This window comes from Ictidomys tridecemlineatus, chromosome 1, assembly GCF_052094955.1.
Source record: "Ictidomys tridecemlineatus isolate mIctTri1 chromosome 1, mIctTri1.hap1, whole genome shotgun sequence".
Taxonomy (NCBI): domain Eukaryota; kingdom Metazoa; phylum Chordata; class Mammalia; order Rodentia; family Sciuridae; genus Ictidomys; species Ictidomys tridecemlineatus.
Window position 1 is genome coordinate 154307321 of NC_135477.1, and position 19350 is coordinate 154326670.

The 19350-nt window shown below is 37.9% G+C and overlaps 1 non-coding gene across 1 annotated transcript in view; it reads left to right on the plus strand.

Moving 5' to 3' along the window:
* Positions 1 to 17745, plus strand: part of LOC120885502 (uncharacterized) — a 30494-nt gene extending 12749 nt beyond the window's left edge. The window contains exon 2 of the transcript XR_013439014.1: positions 17578 to 17745. This is a non-coding gene — a transcript (uncharacterized LOC120885502). The remainder of the gene's footprint in view (positions 1 to 17577) is intronic.
* Positions 17746 to 19350: the final 1605 nt, after the last annotated feature.

Consider the following 19350-nt stretch of genomic DNA (forward strand, 5'->3'; position numbering starts at 1 on the left):
TCACATAATTTAGGCCTATATAGAATAAGAGTGCTCCAGGAGAGAATAGAACTAATTACTTAGAAGAAAAGTTGGGCAGACTTCTGGGAAACTAGAGGATGAGTCTTTTCCAGTTTCCCCACTGTGCAGAGATGCTTGTACCCAGAGAAGAAAACTTCTCTTTGGAGTAGGTGACAGGCTCAGTAAGGGTGGTTACACTTATCAGATGCTTCCAGAGTACCAGCCTCTGGGCTAACACTCTATGCATATACTTATTTAATTATATGTTAAATTACTATTTAAGTTATTATAGTAAATTACCAAACTGCTAATATGTAGCAGGCATTTCTTATTACATACTTTGGATGGCTTTCTTTTTCTGGCTAGACTTCTAGTATTATCTCAAAATCTTCAACTCTTATTTTAGAACTGTCTATTTCTTCAATTCTGTCATTTTTTTCTTCAAGAATTTTTGGGTTCTGTTTGTAGGGGCATATTTTTGTAATTGTTATATTTTATTGATTGGTTTACTCTTTTATCAACATCTAATATCGTTCTTTGACTCTTTGTAAAATTTTTAACTTAATATTTATTTTTTCTGGCCTAAGTATAACTACACCAGCTTTCATTTTTGAATATTGTTTGCGTAGAATATTTTTTTAAAAAAACTCATACTTTCAAAACGTTTGTGTATTTGGATTTAAAGTTAGTTTCTTTTAGATAGCATGTATTATAACATTTTTCCTTTAAATGCATGCTGCCAGTCTCTGGCTTTTAACTGGAGAGTTTAATCAATTTATTGTAATTTAAAGTAATTATTCAAAAGGAAGAGCTAACTTCTGTTATTTATGTGTTTTTTCCCCCATAGGTCTTCCATATTTTTGTTCTTTAATTCTTGCATTATTTCCTTTTACAATTTATTTATTTTTTTCTAGTGTACCTTTGATTCTCTTGTCATTTCCTTTTCTGGTTACACTGAGGATTAGCATCAACCTTCGATTTATCACAACCTAGTTTGAATTAATGCCAACTTATGTTCTTTTTCTTAAATTTATTTTTTATTTTTTTAGTCATACATGACAATAAAATGCATTTTGATATATAATACATACATGGAATGTACATACATCAATCATATTTTCTTATTCTATTCTGCTGCCCTTCCTATCCTCCCTACTCCTCCCCTCCTCTCCCATCCTTTCTCTCTATCCAATCTAATGTGACACACTTTTTTTCTTTTTCTCATTACAACATCATATATGCATTCTGTATAACAATGAGGTTCTCCTTCCATCTTCTGTGTAACTCCTCTTCTCCCTCTTTTTCCCTCCCACCCCTCTTCCCTATTTAGTGGTAGTCTTCTTCTCATGCTCTTCCTCCCTATCCCATTTTGAGTCACCCCCTTATATCAGAGAAGACATTCGGCATTTGATTTTTAGGGATTGGCTAACTTCACTCAGCATAATCTGCTCTAATGCCATCCATTTGCCTGCAAATGCCATGATTTTATTATTTTTTAGTGCTAAGTAATATTCCATTGTGTATAAATGCCACATTTTTTAATCCATTCATCTATTGAAGGGCATCTAGGTTGGTTCCACATTCTAGCTATTGTGAATTGTGCTGCTATAAACATTGATGTGGCTGTGTCCCTGTAGTATGCTCTTCTTAGGTCTTTTGGGTATAGTCTGAGAAGGGGAATAGCCGGGTCAAATGGTGGTTCCATTCCCAGCTTTCCAAGGAATCCCCATACTGCTTTCCAAATTGGCTGCACCAATTTGCAGTCCCACCATCAATGTATGAGTGTACCTTTTTTCCTGCATCCTCGCCAGCACTTATTGTTGTTTGACTTCATAATGGCTGCCATTCTTATTGGAGTGAGATGGTATCTTAGAGTAGTTTTAATTTGCATTTCTCTGATTGCTAGAGATGGTGAGCATTTTTTCATGTATTTTTAATTGATTGTATATCCTCTTCTGAGAAGTTTCTGTTCAGGTCCTTGGCCCATTTCTTGATTGGGTTATTTGATTTTTTGTTGTTTAACTTTTTGAGTTCTTTGTATATTCTAGAGATTAGAGCTCTATCTGATGTTTGAGGGGAAAAAATTTGTTCCCAGGATGTAGGCTCCCTATTCACCTCACATATTATTTCTCTTGCTGAGAAAAAACTTTTTAGTTTGAATTTGTCCCATTTGTTGATTCTTGGTTTTAACTCTTGTGCTATAGGTGTCTTTTTAAGGAATTTGGGGCCTGCCCCCACGTGATGAAAATTAGGGCCAACTTTATCTTGTATTAGATGCAGAATCTCTGGTCTGATTCCTAGCTCCTTGATCCATTTTGAGTTGACTTTTGTGCATGGTGAGAGAAAGGGATTCAATTTCATTTTGTTGAATATGGATTTCCAGTTCTCCCAGCACCATTTGTTGAAGATGCTATCCTTTCTCCATTGCATGGTTTTAGCACCTTTGTCTAATATAAGGTAGTTGTAATTTTGTGGATTTGTCTCTGTGTCTTCTATTTTGTACCATTGGTCTACCAGCCTGTTTTGGTGCCAGTACCATGCTGTTTTTGTTACTATTGCTCTATAGTATAGTTTAAAATCTGGAATCGCAATACCACCAATTTCACTCTTCCTGCTTATAATTACTTTAGCTATTCTGGGTCTCTTGTTTTTCCAGACGAATTTCATGATTGCTTTTTCTATTTCTGCAAGGAATGTTATTGGGATTTTGATGGGAATTGCATTGAATCTGTAAAGTGCTTTTGGTAGTATGGCCATCTTAATAATATTAATTCTACCAATCCATGAGCAAGGTAAATCCTTCCATCTTCTAAGGCCTTCTTCTATTTCTTTCTTCAGGGTTCTGTAGTTTTCATTGTATAACTCTTTCACCTCTTTTGTTGATTCCCAGGTATTTTATTTTTTTTTTTTGAGGATATTGTGAATGGAGTAGTTGTCCTCATTTCCATTTCAGAGAATTTGTCACTGATATACAGGAATGCCTTTGATTTATTGCTATTGATTTTATATCCTGCCACTTTGCTGAATTCATTTACTAGTTCTAGAAGTTTCTTAGTTGAGTTTTTTGGGTCTACTAGGTATAGGATCATGTCACCGGCAAATAGTGCTAATTTAAGTTCTTCTTTTCCTATATTATGACTTTAATTTCTTTCGTCTAATTGCTCTGGCTAGTGTTTCAAGAACTATATTGAATAGAAGTGGTGAGAGAGGGCATCCCTGTCTTGTTCCAGATTTTAGAGGGAATGCCTTCAATTTTTCTCCATTTAGAATGATGCTGGCCTGAGGCTTAGCATTTATAGCTTTTACCATTTTGAGGTAATTTCCTGTTATCCCTAATTTTTCTAGAGTTTTGAACATAAAGGGATGCTGTAATTTGTCAAATGCTTTTTCAGCATCTATCGAGATGATCATATAGTTCTTTTTTTAAGTCTATTGATGTGGTGAATTACATTTATTGATTTTCATATATTGAACCAGCCTTGCATCCCAGGGATGAATCCCACTTGGTCATGGTGCACGATCTTTTTGATATGTTTTTGTATCCGATTTGCCAGAATTTTATTGAGGATTTTTGCATCTAAATTCATTAGGGAATTCAGCAGCACAATTCAGAATTGGTCTGTAGTTTTCTTTGAGGTGTCTTTATCTGGTTTGGGAATCAGGGTGATATTGGTCTCATAGAATGAATTTGGAAGTTCTCCCTCTTTTTCTATCTCCTGAATAGATTGTAGAGTATTGGTATTAGTTCTTCTTTAAAGTTCTTGTAAAACTCTGCTGTATATGCATCCGGTCCTGGGCTTTTCTTGGTTGATAGTCTTTTGATGGCTTCTTCTATTTCCTCACTTGATATTGGTCTGTTTAGGTTGTTTATATCATCCTGACTCAATCTGGGTAGTTCATATGCCTTAAGGAATTTATCGATGCCTTCACTATCTTCTATTTTATTACAGTATAGGGTTTCAAAATAATTTCTAATTATCTTCTGTATTTCTTAATTGTCTGTTGTGATGTTGCCTTTTTCATCCCGTAAGCTAATAATTTGGGTTCTCTCTCTTCTTCTCTTTGTTAGTGTGGCTAGTGGTCTATCAATCTTATTTATTTTTTCAAAGAACCAAATTTTAGTTTTGTCAATTTTTTCGATTGTTTCTTTTGTTTTGATTTCATTGATTTCAGCTCTGATTTTAATTATTTCTTGTCTTGTACTGCATTTGCTGCTGATTTGTTCTTTTTCTAAGGCTTCGAGGTGTAGTGTGAGGTCATTTATTTGTTGGCTTTTCCTTCTTTTAAGGAATGAACTCCATGAAATTAATTTTCCTCTTAGTACTGCTTTCAAAGTGTCCCAGAGATTTCAATATGTTATGTCTGAGTTTTTATTTACCTCTAAGAATTTTTAAATTTCCTCTTTGATGTCTTCTGTAACTCTTTGTTCATTCAGTAGCATATTATTTAATCTCCATGTGATGTAGGATTTTTTTCTTTCTTATTTTATTATTGATTTCCAATTTCATTCCATTATGATCAGATAAAATGCATGGTAGTATCTCTATTCCTTTGTAATTGCTAAGATTTGCCCTGTGACATAGTATATGGTCTGTTTTTGATAAGGATCCATGTGCTGCTGAGAAGAAAGTGTATCCGCTTGATGTTGGGTGGTATATTCTGTATATATCAATTAAGTCTAAGTTATTAATTGTATTATTGAGCTCTATGGTTTCTTTATTCAACTTTTGTTTGGAAGGTCTGTCCAGTGGTGAGAGAGGTGTGTTAAAATCTCTCATGATTATTGTGTTGTGATATATTTGACTCTTGAACTTGAGAAGAGTTTGTTTGATGAATGTAGCTGCACCATTGTTTGGGGCATATATATTAATGATTGTCAAGTCTTGTTGGTGTATGGTTCCCTTGAGCAGTATGTACTGTCCTTGTTTATCCCTTTTGATTAACTTTAATAGGCTTGAAGTCTATTTTATTTGATACAAGTATGGACACCCCTGCTTGCTTCTGAGGTCCATATGAGTGGTATGATTTTTCCCAACCTTTCACCTTCAGTCTGTGTATGTCTTTTCCTATCAGATGAGTCTCCTTAGGCAGCATATTGTTGGATCTTTTTTTTAATCCATTCTACTAGCCTATGTCTTTTGATTGGTGCATTTAAGCCATTAACATTTAGGGTTACTATTGAGATATGGTTTGTACTTCCAGCCATATTTGATTATGTATGTTACTTAACGTGATTTGTTTTTCCTCTATGATTAGTTTTTCTTTTACTGTACTACCTCTCACTGTTGGTTTTCATTGTTATTTTTCATTTTCTCTTCCTGTAATATTTTGCCAAGGATGTCTTGAAAAGCTGGTTTTCTAGCTGCAAATTCTTTTAACTTTTGTTTATTGTGGAAAATTTTTATTTCATCTTCAATCTTGAAGCTTAATTTCGCTAGATACATGATTCTTGGTTGGAACCCTTTTTCTTTCAGTGTTTGAAATATGTTGTTCCAGGATCTTCTAGCTTTCAGAGTCTGTGTTGAAAGATCATCAGTTATCCTGATTGGTTTACCCCTAAATGTAATCTGCTTCCTCTCTCTTGTGGCTTTTAGGATTCTCTCCTTATTCTGTATGTTTGGCATCTTCATTATTATGTGTCTTGGTGTGGATCTCTTATGATTTTGTACATTTGGTGTCCTGTAGGCTTCTAGTATTTGGATTTATTTTTCATTCTTTAAGTGGGAAGTTTTCTAGTATTATTTCATTGAATAGATTTCTCATTCCCTTGGTTTGGACCTCTATACCCTCTTGTATCCCACTAACTCTTAAGTTTGGTTTCTTTATATTATCCCATAATTCTTGGATGTTCTGCTCATGATTTCTTACCATTCTCGCTGAGCTGTCTATGTTCTTTTCAAGTAGAAAAACTTTGTCTTCGTTGTCTGAAGTTCTATCTTTTAAGTGCTCTACTCTGCTGGTAATACTCTCATTTGAGTTTTTAATTTTGTTGTTTCCTGCATTTCCAGGATTTCTGTTTGTCTTTTATATCCTCTATCTCCCTATAGAGTTGATCTTTTCTTCTTGAATTTGTTTATGTAATTCATTGTCCAAGTGATCTTTCATTGTCTGAATTTGCTGTATAATGTCTTCCTTGAGACTCCAGATCATCCGAAGCATGTATATCCTGAACTCTTTATCTGACATTCCATCAGCTGCAGATATTACCACATCTAATGTTGAATTGACCTGCATTATTTGTGGTCCTTTCTTTCCTTGTCTTTTCATACTGCTCATGTTTCTTTCTAGCTTTGTGAAACTGTTGTGTTAATGGTTTTCCCCTTATATACTTATATTGTTCTTATATAGCTCCAAAATCCCTCTTTTGCGGAGAAAGACAATGTTAACAGTTCCCAATATTAACAGTACATCATCTAAGCACAAGTTTTCATTATTAATACATTTATAGTTAGATTCTAAGTCTATAGATATTGATTTTAATTATTATTTAAGAATATAGTCATTAGTTTCATAAAGGGCATACAATATCTGGTGGCATATAGAAAACTTAATTTCAGACGAAGGATGTTATACGTAGAGGGAAAGGAGTGAGGGTATGAGGTTAAACTAGCTTAGCAACTTTGAAGAACTCTAACCAATAGACTGGTAATTTATGGAAGAATGTAAAGACTCAACCTCCTATTTGTATTTAGATAGTTACCCTATGTATAGATAGCAGAAGTTAGGAGGTTGAAAGTGGGATAGAGGGAATACGAATGAAGAAAAGAAAAACATAACAAGGAAGAAAAGAGAAATAAGAGAGAAGAAAAAGGAAAGTAAGATGGAAAGAGAAAAAAATGGGGGGAAGGTGGGGTATATGCAATTTCTCTATATTACTTTGGTAATTCGGTTTTTCATGCACAGTTCTTGGTTTCACATATGTTGAAGTTGTGAAAGAGAGAGAAGAGAGAAAAAGAAAAAAAAGTCTCTCAGAACACTGTTTTCCTTGCTTCCAGTAGGTGGTGTTGTCTATTCCTAGCTTGAGCCTCTGTGTTCAGGGTGGTGGGTATAGCCAGTGTGAAAGGACATGAGCTTCCACCTGTATCTTCCCTACTCTAGTCTCTGAGGGGAAAACCAGGTGCCTGAACAGTTGTTCTGCATTGATAGCTACAACCCCCCAAAGCTTGTGGGAAATATTTTGAGTTATTGCAGCTAAGGGTGGGTGAGTTGGAAACCGGGTACCTGGATCAGCCCCAGAACCGTGCTGGTAGCCACACCTCCTTTGATGGGTTTTAAGGGTTGATGGGCTTCCTGCGGACTAGCACGAGGGGTGGGGCCGGGCTTCCTCCTCCCGTCTGGGCCCAACTTATTTTCAATAGCTTACCAAACTTTGTTTCTAAACATCACTCCTTTTTTGTTGTTATTGTAACAAATTATATCTTTATAAGTCTGTTATTAACATAGATTTATAATTATTGCTCTATAAATCATATAGAAAAAGAATTACAAACTAAAATATAATAATAATGTCTTTTATATTTACTTGTGCCATTATATTTATTGATGTTCTTTATTTCTTCAAATCATATAGATCTGATTTACTGTAATAGAATCTTTTATTTCATCCTGAAGGGCTCCTTGTAGTATTTCTTTTAGGGAGAATCTAATAGCAACAAACTCCTTTAGCTTTTATCTGAGAATGTCTTAATCTACTTCATTTTTGAAGGATAGTTTTGATGGACATAGGTTAGTTGATTGACAGTTTAAAGTGGATTAAAGACTTAGGCACTAGAACAGAGATCTTACACATAACAGAAGAAAAAGTAGGCCAAAATCTACATCATGTGGGCTTAGGAACTGACTTCCTTTAACAATATTTATAAAGCACAAGAAGTAAAGTCAATAATCAATAAATGGGATGGAATCAAACTAAAACGTTTTTTATGCAATTGTTTTTTAAATAAGGTAAGAGAACAAATAAAAATATAATTATACTGCATTATAATTACCCACACAATTGCATTTATCATTGTTCTTTCTCCAACTCAAATGAAATGTCGTGGTTTTGAAGACTGAAAAAATACTTCGGTTTTTATTGTGATATAAGTTTGCTTTCGACAAATTATCTCAGCCTTTATTTACCTGGAAATGACTTTATTTTACTTTCACTTTTGTAAGGTAGTTTGGCTGAATACAAAACTCCAGGATGAGAGATTTTGTTTTTTTTTCTTTCAGTTCACTAAATGAGTGCTTCTTGTAAGAAGTAGCTGTTGTTCATATTGTTGTTGCCCTGTACATGATCAGTTGATTTTATCTCAGTGATTTCAAAATATTCTGATGGTTTCACTTGACCTTGAATAGTTTTACTGTGATGGATGTATGGATGATGGAATATATTTTAAAGTTTATTGACCTTCCTGGATATGCGGATTAATGTTTTATATCATATTCAGGAAGTGTTTAACCAATATTCCTTCAAAAAAATATTCTGCCCCTTTCTTGTTCTTCTTCTAATATGTTGATATGCTTACTTGTGCCTTCCAGGACTCAGATAGCCTATTCATTTTTCTTCATTGCTTTTCTGCTTTTCAGATTGGATAGTCTTCATTTATTTATCTTGAAGTGCAATTCTTTTTTGTGCCAGTTCATTTCTAATGTTGATCTTCTCTATACATTTTTCATATTTGTTATTTCTATTTGGTGCCTTTTAAAATAATTTCTACTTCTTTATTGATACTGACTATTTAGTGAGTCATTTTCATTTTAATTTTTCTTTAATTATTTAAATATGGTTTTCTTTACTTCTTTGAACTAATTATACCAGCTGCTTTGAAGTGAGTTTGTTAAATCCAACTTCTTGGCCCTCTAAAGTCATTTTCTATTGACTACTCCCTTCTTCCCTTTTTTTTTCCCCAATGTTTAAGTCACACGTTCCTACTTCTCTGCATTTCTCATAGTTTTTGTTGAATAATGGTTATTCTGGATAATATATTTTAGCAACTCTGAGTTTTGATTCCCCAGGGCTTGTTGATTTTGCTCTTTTCTGTTTGTTTTGTGATAGTCTATGAAGTTTGTTTCCACTGTAATGTGTAGCCTCTGAAATCACTGTTCATCACACTTAATGATGAAAGAAGCCAGGTACAAGGGCACAAGCCTGAAATCCTAGCAATTTGGGAGGCTGAGGCCAGAGGATGGAAAGCTCAAGGCCAGCCTCAGCCTAGTGAGACCCTATCTCAAAATAAAAAATGGATGGGGATATAGCTCAGTGGTAAATTGTTCCTGGGTTCAACCCCCAATATTGCAAAAAAAATTATTATTATGACGAAAGACAACATGATACACCTTAGGATCAGAAACAAAGCAAGAATGTGTGCTCATACAATTTATATTCAGCAGTGTACTAGACATTGTGACCTGTGTGACAGGTCAAGAAAAATAAATAAAATCTGAATATATGTTTTACTAAAAGAAGAAATTCAAATGGTCAATTATCTTATGAAAAGATGCTTAATGCCATTAATCCTTAGAGAAATGCAAATTAAAACCACAATGAAATACCACTTCTCACTCCCTGGGACTGCTACAGATGTAGACAGACAATATCATCTGTTGGTGAAGATGTGGAGAAATGAAAACCCTCATAATTGGTGGTGGCAATTTAAAATGCAGCAGTTTATTTGAAAAAAACACAGCTTGGAAGTTTTTTCAAATATTAAACATAGATTTACTCTGTTACCCAGCCATCTCACCATTTGATATCTATTTGTAAAAAGGAAAATGTATCCATAAAAGATAAAACATTTACTTGTATGTAAATGTTAGCAGCAGCATTGTTTACAATAGTTAAAAGTGGAAGCAACTCTAATGTCCATCAGCTAATGGATTAACAAATACGGGACATCTATACAATGTTTTTTCAGTTATTAAAAAAAATTTTTTTTCAGTTATTAAAAAATGAAGACAAAGATCATGTAAAGACACAGGAAGAAGATGGTCATTTATAAGCCATGAAGAGAGGCTTCAGAAAAAAAATCAACCCTGCCAACACTTGTTCTTAGACTTATATCTTCCAGAATTGTGAGAAAATAAATTTCTACCGTTTGCATTACAAAATATGTGGCCCTTTGTCATGACAGTCCCAGTGTACTAAAACAGATTGTGGCACTTGGAATTGGAATACTATGTGGCAAATACCTGAAAAATCCACCTATAAATGTGGAAGTGGCTTTGGACCTGAGTAATGGGGTGCAGGCTAGAAGAATTTTGGTGTAGAATGTCAGAAAAACCTAAATTGCCTTGAAGAGACTCTTGATAGAAATATGGAAGTTAAAGGAAATTCTGGCGAGGGCTCAAAGGGAAGAGGAAAGCTATAAGACAAAGCTACTACCCTAATGTTATATTATGTTCAGAATTTCTGAGGAAGTATGAAAATATGAAAGAAAAGGTGCTTCTGGGAGTTCTCAGATGGATATAAGCAATGTATTGGAAACTGAAAGACAATCCTTACCCTAAAGTGGCAAAGAATTTGCCATTATTGTGTTTTAGTGGTTCCTGAACAGTAGAGCTTTTAAGTGGTAAACTGGAAGGTTTAGCTGAGAATGTTTCTAATCCAAGTGTTGAAGGTGTAGCCTGTTTTCTCCTTGCTGTTTATAGTAAAATGTGAGAGGAGAGCGACAGGAATTATAAGGAGTTATTAAGTGAAAAATAATCAGAACTTGAAGATTTGAAAAATTTTCAGTTTAGCCATGCGTATTGCAAAAACTGAGAACATGTGTTTGAAAAGAACAGTAACAGTATAGTCAGATAATTTTGCAAGAGAGCTAATGGGTATGTGATTTCTGGATTCAGCCAACCATTTCAGCAGAAGCACTGCTTGCTTCACTGAAGTAGACAGAGGCAGGATAAAATGAAGGAAGGCTGTTGGATTTCTGGAATTCTGCAGGCAGGAACCAGGGTGATAGAGCAATCTGGATGTGAAGGTGCATTATCAATGTTTGAGAGCAAGGAAGAATGAGGCCAAAGGTGATTCAAAGGTCAGTGAGGCTGCCATTGCCACCATGGGCTCAGAGACTATGGATGGGCCCAGGGGATAGAAAAGTCTCCTCCTTGCTTCCAGAGGAATGCCAGCTGCTGGCCTGAGCCAAGGGAACAGAGCACTGAGCCAAAGAGCATTCTTCCTCCTTTTCTTTAATATTTTTAGTTGTAGGTGGACACAATACCTTTATTTATTTATTTTTATGTGGTGCTGATAATTGAACCCAGTGCCTCACATATACCAGGCAAGTGCTCTACCACTGAGCTACAACCCCAGATCCAAGAGGATTATTCTTGAGCCTTAAAAGCTAGTTGAAGGCGCTGGGGTTGTGGCTCAGTGGCAAAGCGCTTGCCTCTCACGTGTGAAGCACTGGGTTCAATCCTCAGCACCACATAAAAATAAATAAACAAAATAAATATACTGTGTCCATGTATAACTAAAAACAATTTAAAAATCTAAGTTTCCTTCAATATTGCTTAAAATTAACTGTATATATTGATGTGTGCTGTAGAAATGTGGGTCAAGATATGAACAATAGGGGCTGGGGATGTGGCTCATGCGGTAGCTCGCTCGCCTGGCATGCGTGCTGCCAGGGTTCGACCCTCAGCACCACATGCAAATAAAGATGTTGTATCCGCTGGAAAAAAAATAAAATTCTCTCTCTCTCTCTCTCTCTCTCTCTCTCTCTCTCTCTCTCTCTTTCTCTCTCTAAAAAAAGATATGAGCAATAGTACTGATTTTAATTATAATAAGCAAAATCTTTGAATAAAATAAAAAATTAAGTTAAAACATATAAAAATTAAACTATATTAATTTTAAAGGTATTTTCCTTGCTACATTTTGGACTTGCTTAGGACTCTTACTCCTTTCTTCTTCCCAATTTCTCCCTTTTGGAATGGGAATACTTGCCATAAGCCAGTATCACCATTATACTTTGGAAGTAGATAATTTATTGTCTGAATTCATGGCTCACTGTTGGAGAAGAATTTTGCCTGTAGATAAAACATATCTTGTTTTAGATGTTACCGACAAGAATTTTTGGATTTAGAGTTGGTGCTGGAACGAGTTAAGATATTGGGAGCTATTGGATGGTGTGAATATATTTTGCATGGAAGGGCATGAATTTTGGGGGGGACAGTGGGTGAAGTGTTATGGGTACATGGTGTCCCTCCAAATTCATATGACAAAATCCTGACCCTTAGAACCTCAGAATGTGATTGTGTTTGGAGATAGGGTCTCTATTTAGAGGTCTTTATTTAGGCCTGCCCCAATACAACCAATATCCTAATGAGAAGAGGTGACTAGAACACAGACACAAAAGAAATGCCACATGAGGAAGAAGCAGCCATCTACAAGCCAAGGAGAGAGGTCTCAGAAGAAAACAAACCTGCCAACACCTTAATCTTAAAACTTTTAACTTCAGAATTGTGAGAAAATTAAGTGAAAAGGAAGAAAGAAATGAAGTTCCAATACATGCTACAACTCAGATGAACCTCAAAAATGTTACACTAAGTGAAAGAAAGAAGACCATATATTTTAAGAGTCCATTTATATGAAATCTCCAGAAGAGAAAAATTTATAGACAGAAACTACATTAATTATTGCCAGGGCCTGTGAGTGAGAATGGGGAGTGATTGTAAAGAGGAATGACTTTTCTTTTTGGGACAATAGCAATGTTAACAAATTAGATTTTGGTGAAAGTTACACACTTTGTAAAATTACTGGAAAGTCTTGATGTGTAAGCTTAAAAATGAATGACTTATAATATGTAAATTATGCCTCGTAACTCTGTTTAAAATTGAAAAAAGATTACTTGAGGTGATATTAGTAGAACAAAATGTGTCCATAAGATTTAAGTTTAATTGACTACTATTTGTTCAATTAATAAATTTAACATTTTAATTAAACAATTAAATTTTAACAAAATTTCATATAACTATTTTTAAAAATTTTTCTTTAAACACCTAGGATAACTCCACTCCATATTATGGTTGCATATCGACTTCTAGTATATCCATATTTTTTTTAATGATGTATTTTTTTTATTGGTTGTTCACAACATTACAAAGCTCTTGACATATCATATTTCATGCATTAGATTGAAGTGGGTTATGAACTCCCAATTTTACCCCAAATGCAGATTGCAGAATCACGTCGGTTACACATCCACAATTTTACATAATGCCCTATTAGTAACTGTTGTATTCTGCTACCTTTCCTATCCCCTACTATCCCCCCTCCCCTTCCCTCACATCTTCTCTCTCTACCCCATCTACTGTAATTCATTTCTCTCCTTGTTTATTTTCCCATTCCTCTCACAACCTCTTATATGTAATTTTGTATAGCAATGAGGGTCTCCCTTCATTTCCATGCAATTTCCCTTTTCTCTCCCTTTCCCTCCCATCTCATGTCTCTGTTTAATGTTAATCTTTTCTTCCTGCTCTTCCTCCCTGCTCTGTTCATAGTTGCTCTCATTATATCAAAGAAGACATCTGGTATTTGTTTTTTAGGGATTGGCTAGCTTCACTAAGCATAATCTGCTCTAGTGCCATCCATTTCCCTGCAAATTCTATGATTTTCTCATTTTTTAGTGCTGCATAATATTCCATGGTGTATAAATGTCACATTTTTTTAATCCATTCATCTATTGAAGGGCATCTGGGTTGGTTCCACAGTCTAGCTATTTTGAATTGTGCTGCTATGAACATCGATGTGGCAGTATCCCTGTAGCATGCTCTTTTAAGGTCTTCAGGGGATAGTCCGAGAAGGGCAATAGCAGGGGACGCGCTTTGAAGTACAGCAGGCTGATTAAAATTTGGGAGATCTAGAAGTCAATATCATTAAAATCGTTTAAAGTTAAACTCCTGAAAATTGTACGAGTCTTTCGAATATTTCGTAAATGTATAACCTTTTAGATGTTGGGTACATGAAGTCCCTGGAAGGGTAGAGGATGCGGGGCAACCCCCTTAAACTTCTTACAGTCCTCCCACTCTGCCTAGATGCTCCGAGCTGCAAAGGGGGCGCCCCCCACCGGCCGGGGTCTTTATTGTCTGGCCTGGCGTGGGCTGGCGGAGATGAGGTTCTGAGCGGTTCCTCCATTTAGTATGCCAGGAAAGGACAGTCAGGTGAAAAGGCGCAGACCGCGAGTGGGCGCTGCTGAGCTTGATGCCTGGCACCCCTTGGGTTCCAGTTCTCCGCTCCAGGACCACAGTCCTGCAGAACCCCCAGGACGGAGCTGGGACTTGACAGCAGGAAGGATGGTTACGCCTTGGGATGAGCAGATCTCCCTGGTGCCAACCCCCTTGACCAGCAGCAAGGGGTCCCCAAGCTCCCTGGGTGCGTGCACTTGGCACGCGCCCTTTCTTCGCTCACGCGTTCCAACGCGGCGTCACAGGCGACACACCCCACAGTGCGCGCTTTGCTTTGGGCTCCTTCGGCAGCTAACGGAAACTTCTCTGAGCCATTGACTTTATTGGAAGGACCCGACCTTGCAGAAGTTCCCCTTATGGGCAGTTACCTGAGCCGGGCTAGCCCTGGCCAGCCGTCCCCCACTCTGAGCGACCAGGACTGTCCTTCTAGACCTGGTCGCCGGGGAGCCTCGCTGTTTCCTCGCCGTGTTCCCTCAGTTTTCCGGGTTCACTCAGTGGCTCCGTCCCTGAACCTGACTCACAAGCTATCCTATGAGGATCTTGTGGCTTCACCCCGTCGTCAGCACCGCCGGCAGCTTGTCATTCACCATAGGCAGCGATACCCAATCCAGCAGGCTCGGTGTCTGTTTTTGAGGATTTTTTCTTCTGCGTCTTCTGAAAAGAAGAAACCATTGCTGTCTGTTTCCAGCTCCAGAATGTCTTGCCCTTCAATGATAATGAAGTTGGTGTCTGCTAAGGGTAAACTCACGCTTCGTTTGGCTCTAGAGCAGTCAGTCTTGACTATATGGTCCTCACTGACTGCCCATTTCTCAATCCCATATGCAAAGAAGACCCCTACGGGACCTCTAGAAGAAAGCAGTCAAGTAAAAGCCAAGGAAGAGAAAGACCTGACCACCCTGGGAGAGGAAGGACTTGGGAAGGAGGAGGACCACCACACAGTCCAGGAAAAGCAGGATAATCAGAAAAGGGGATCTGAAGCCAGTGAGACTGGACAGTCAGCATTTAGGTGCCTGCGGGTCAACGGAGTGCTCTCTTCCTTTGTGCCCAGGCCTGGGCCTCTGAAGAGAGATATTTGTTACAAGAGCTCAGTAAACAGCCTGATTAGGAAATCCCAGACCTCCATAATGTCATGCAAGAAGCGCAATGCTATCACCAGTTCCTACAGTTCCACTCAGGGTTTCCAACTACCACAGAAGAGGAAGGGTGCAAGCACAGCTGGATTCCCCAGCTCAGTCTCATCGAATTTCCAAGCACCTGCAAATAAAGCTGGTGATGAAGGCCGTGAGGCTAGATCTTCAACCTCAATGGTACCACAGAAGCAAATCAAGCATGAAAAGTCTGTAGAGGTTCCTTTGGACAAGCAGGAAAATCTGAAGATTCGCTCACCATCACTTAATTTTTCTGGGCCTAAGAAACGCAAAATCCCTCTTTTGCTGCCCTACAGGAAAAATGACCCACTCATCCTGCCCCCACCCCTGGAGCTAGGTTATCCAGTTACAGCTGAAGTCCTTGACTTAGAGAAGAGAGCTGCAATGCAGTGGATCAACAAGGTCTTGAAGGGTAAGCTGAGGCCATCTAGGTTGCAGTATTGTTCAGCCTTCCTGTCCTTCAATCCTTCCTGCTGCAGGGATTTTTTTTCACTTTCACTAGCTCTCCCTCCAGCCCCCACCACAGTGGAAAAGCTTCTGGAAGACACAGAACCCCAGGCCTGCTGGCCTTCTCATAATCTGCTGGAGTAGTGCTTCTGTGGGATGTTTGCTTTGGTTCTTCTTAAATCTTGCCTTGCTTGGTCTGGTTGTGAAGAAATCAGTTCCATTTCTTTAGTACACCAAGGGTCTGTTGCTGTGTGGCCCTTGTTGGTCACTTGGAGGGACTGTGTAGAAGGCAATTATGAGTCCTTGCTCTTGAGGAAACCCAGGGGACTCACTTATCCCAGGAGAATCCTCAGGACTCATCATGATGTTAATTCTCCCTAGAGAGATAATATTCTCATTCACCTTTCCTGCCAGAAGTGTTCCAAAAAGTTGGGTAATTGGAGGTTGTTAGGCTGAATGACCCCAGTAGTCAGGATCCTTGCAACAGGTTGGACCAGTTTTCCTCTATGTGAGAACTGGCAGGATATCCAGTACTACTGTAGTTGCCTTTGCCTGCCTCTCACATTGCATAATTGGGCCCTTGTCCATCTTTCTTAGACAAAAGAAAACACATACACAGAGTCCTATTTTGAATGATAACAAAGATGTTCTGAGAATGCATCGTGTGGTGATCTCATTGTTATCACCCGGTGCACTAACACAAACATAGATGTTCCAGGTCAGTTACTCCATGTGGCCTCTGCATGTTGTCAAGTGTCTCCGTAGACACCAGATAAATGTTAAGCTACCAGCACAACAGCATATTGTTTTAAAATAAACTTTTTAAATAGGTTAGATCTACACACTCTAAAATAATAATAATAATATAAATACAGTATAAATACATAAACCAAGAACAGTTTTTTATTACTATCAAGAATATGTACTGTATATTTTGTAGGTGCTATATTTTATATGACAGGCAGTGCAGTAGGTTTGTTTATACCAGCATCACTATATTTGTGCTACAACATTAGAACAGCTAAGATGTCACTAGGTTAAAGGAATTTTTCAGCTCCATTATAATCTTATGGGACCATTGTCATATGTGCAGTCTGCTGTTGGCCAAAATGTCATTATGTGACTTTTTATTTACAAGTCTTTGACTTTTGAATCAACAGTGGAGAAGGAATTGACTTAACATGGGTGGTGATACATTGAGCCGGACTGAACTGTGTCATTTTCTGTGGCCCAGCTAATGGGAAAGAAGCAGCACTATATGGCTCAGTGCTGACTACTGACTTTTGTGTTTTCAGTGGATAGGATGCAACTCATTTATTGATTGTCTTCTTTCTTCTACTTCTTACCACCTACTTGATGCTGTGCATTAGGAAATAATGTGTCAATTTTAAAGTCTTTTTTAAAATGTTGAAATTTTTGATATAATTTTAGACTCACTGAAGGAATCAAAGTGTGAAATATGATATGTCAAGAACTATGTAATGTTTTGAACAACCAACAATAAAAATTAAAAAAAAAATTAAAAAAAAGATAGTGTGGAGGATTTCTATATAGTTTTCATTGTGTTTCTCCTACTGTTATCATCTTATAGAACAATTATTGAAACCAGGAAATTAACATCAATTAGTGCTATTATCTCCTTAGTATCTTCCAATCTGTGGCAGTTTCTCTATCTTAATATCTTATGTGTTTGTCTGTAGTCCCACCTACTCAGGCTATATGGCAGGAGGTTCACTTTGGCCCAGGAATTTGAGTCCATTTGCATTTATTACCCTCTTTATTCCTCTTTACATAATCATATTATTATTGTATTTTACAGATGATGAAGCTAAGACCCAGAGGAATTAAATGACTTGAGGTCAGCCACATGACTCATCTGCATAAGAGCTGACCTGTGAACCTGAGTACCCAACCCGTACATGTAATGCAATATCACTTTCAATGTAGGGTCATTTTGATACTTAAATAAACACAATCGTCTAAAGTATTATCTGTAGTGTCTGATTAATGTTTGTGTGTTTCAATATTATCTCTTCTTATATCTATATCTTCCCTCTGTTGAACACAACTGTAGCCCACTTAGCCCTCTAGAGGATCTTCCTCCTCCCTTGCCCAGCAAGAGAACATCTGTGTCCCTGGGGATGCTGACTCAGGATGCTCTTCAATCCTTAATTCTTCAGAACAATGCACTGATACCTGTTTGCATTTAGAGCCGGGGGGATGTTGCCTCCCTGCTAAAAATTCTCTTTGTGTTGTGCTACTGAAGCATCTGCATTTGTGTCCAGAGCATCATAAAATCCATTTTCAGTGTCAACATGACCTTCCATCTCTGTTCCTTAACATAGGTACTCAAGTCCATATGTAGGACCAGATAGAAGACAAGTGCCACTCCAATTTCCTGTACACACACTTCTCTCTTGCTTCTGTGCTCCTGCATTTTACTGGTTTTCTTATTCTATCGCCTTATTTTCAGCTACCCCCTTCTTGCCTATACTTCTCCCCTATTGTTAGCTTCAGTAAATTCAATCTGGATTCCTGCTCTTGGACAATGTACCACTGGGTACCACAGGGTAAGAGAGCTTCAAAAGCTACAGAAGAAAGAGTATAAAGGGACCTCAGTGAGACCTGTATCTGAGATAGATCCTGAAAGAGGAGGGGGATGAGACAAGGGGTGTCACCAACACAGGGAACAGAGGGCCCTGTAAGGACAGTGGTAGAAAATGGCTGGATTAGTCTAGCTGGGGCAGGAGTAGAGATGATGAATGCAGAACTTGGTGTTAGGTAGAGAGAAAAATCATCTCAATGTAAGTCACCCTAGAAGCCTTTTTGAGGGTGTGAAGAAGAAAGGGGGTCCCACAGCAGCATGTCTTGGGCTAGTCACTCACTGCTTAGGACTGAAGTTTTGCATTTTTTTTTTTTCCTGCAGCTGGTCCTAGGCCATGAGCACCAGAGGAGAGCAGCTTGGAGAAAATCTGGAAAGTTACTATGGCCAGGACTCCTTCCTTCATTGGTGCTCAGAAAGATACGCAGCAGGCTGGACCAGTCTCCAAATGCTGCAGTTTACTCAGGGGACACAAACTGTGCTAGTTTGGATCCTAAATGTCCCCCAAAGATGCATGTGCTAAAGACTTGGTCCCCAAGGTGACATTATTGGGAATGGCATGGATTTTAGGAGGTGGGGCCTAGGTCCTCATATCATTGGGAAACATGCCTTCCAAGGGATGACAGACCAGGCCCCTACCTCTTGCCTTTTTTTTTTTTGCTATCTGGTCATGAGTTGAGCAGTTTTTTCTCCTACATGCTCCGGGTCCTCGTCATCCAGCTCCACTACTGAAGCTGGATCATGCCATTCTGTGCTGTCCGCTGACTTCTGGAAGCCACTTCAGCCAGAGGGGAGGGGTTTAAAACAATGGGAGGAGGTGCAATGATGACTGACACCTCTTGGAGCCTTTCTGATTAAATGCAGCAATCAGCAATCAGAGCACAGATCCCTAATACAAAAGACAGGTCCTTCATGCCATTAGAGGACAGTGTCTTTCATGCCCATCTGGGCTCCCACACACTGTTTGCAAGCTGCCCCAGGAACTTGTGC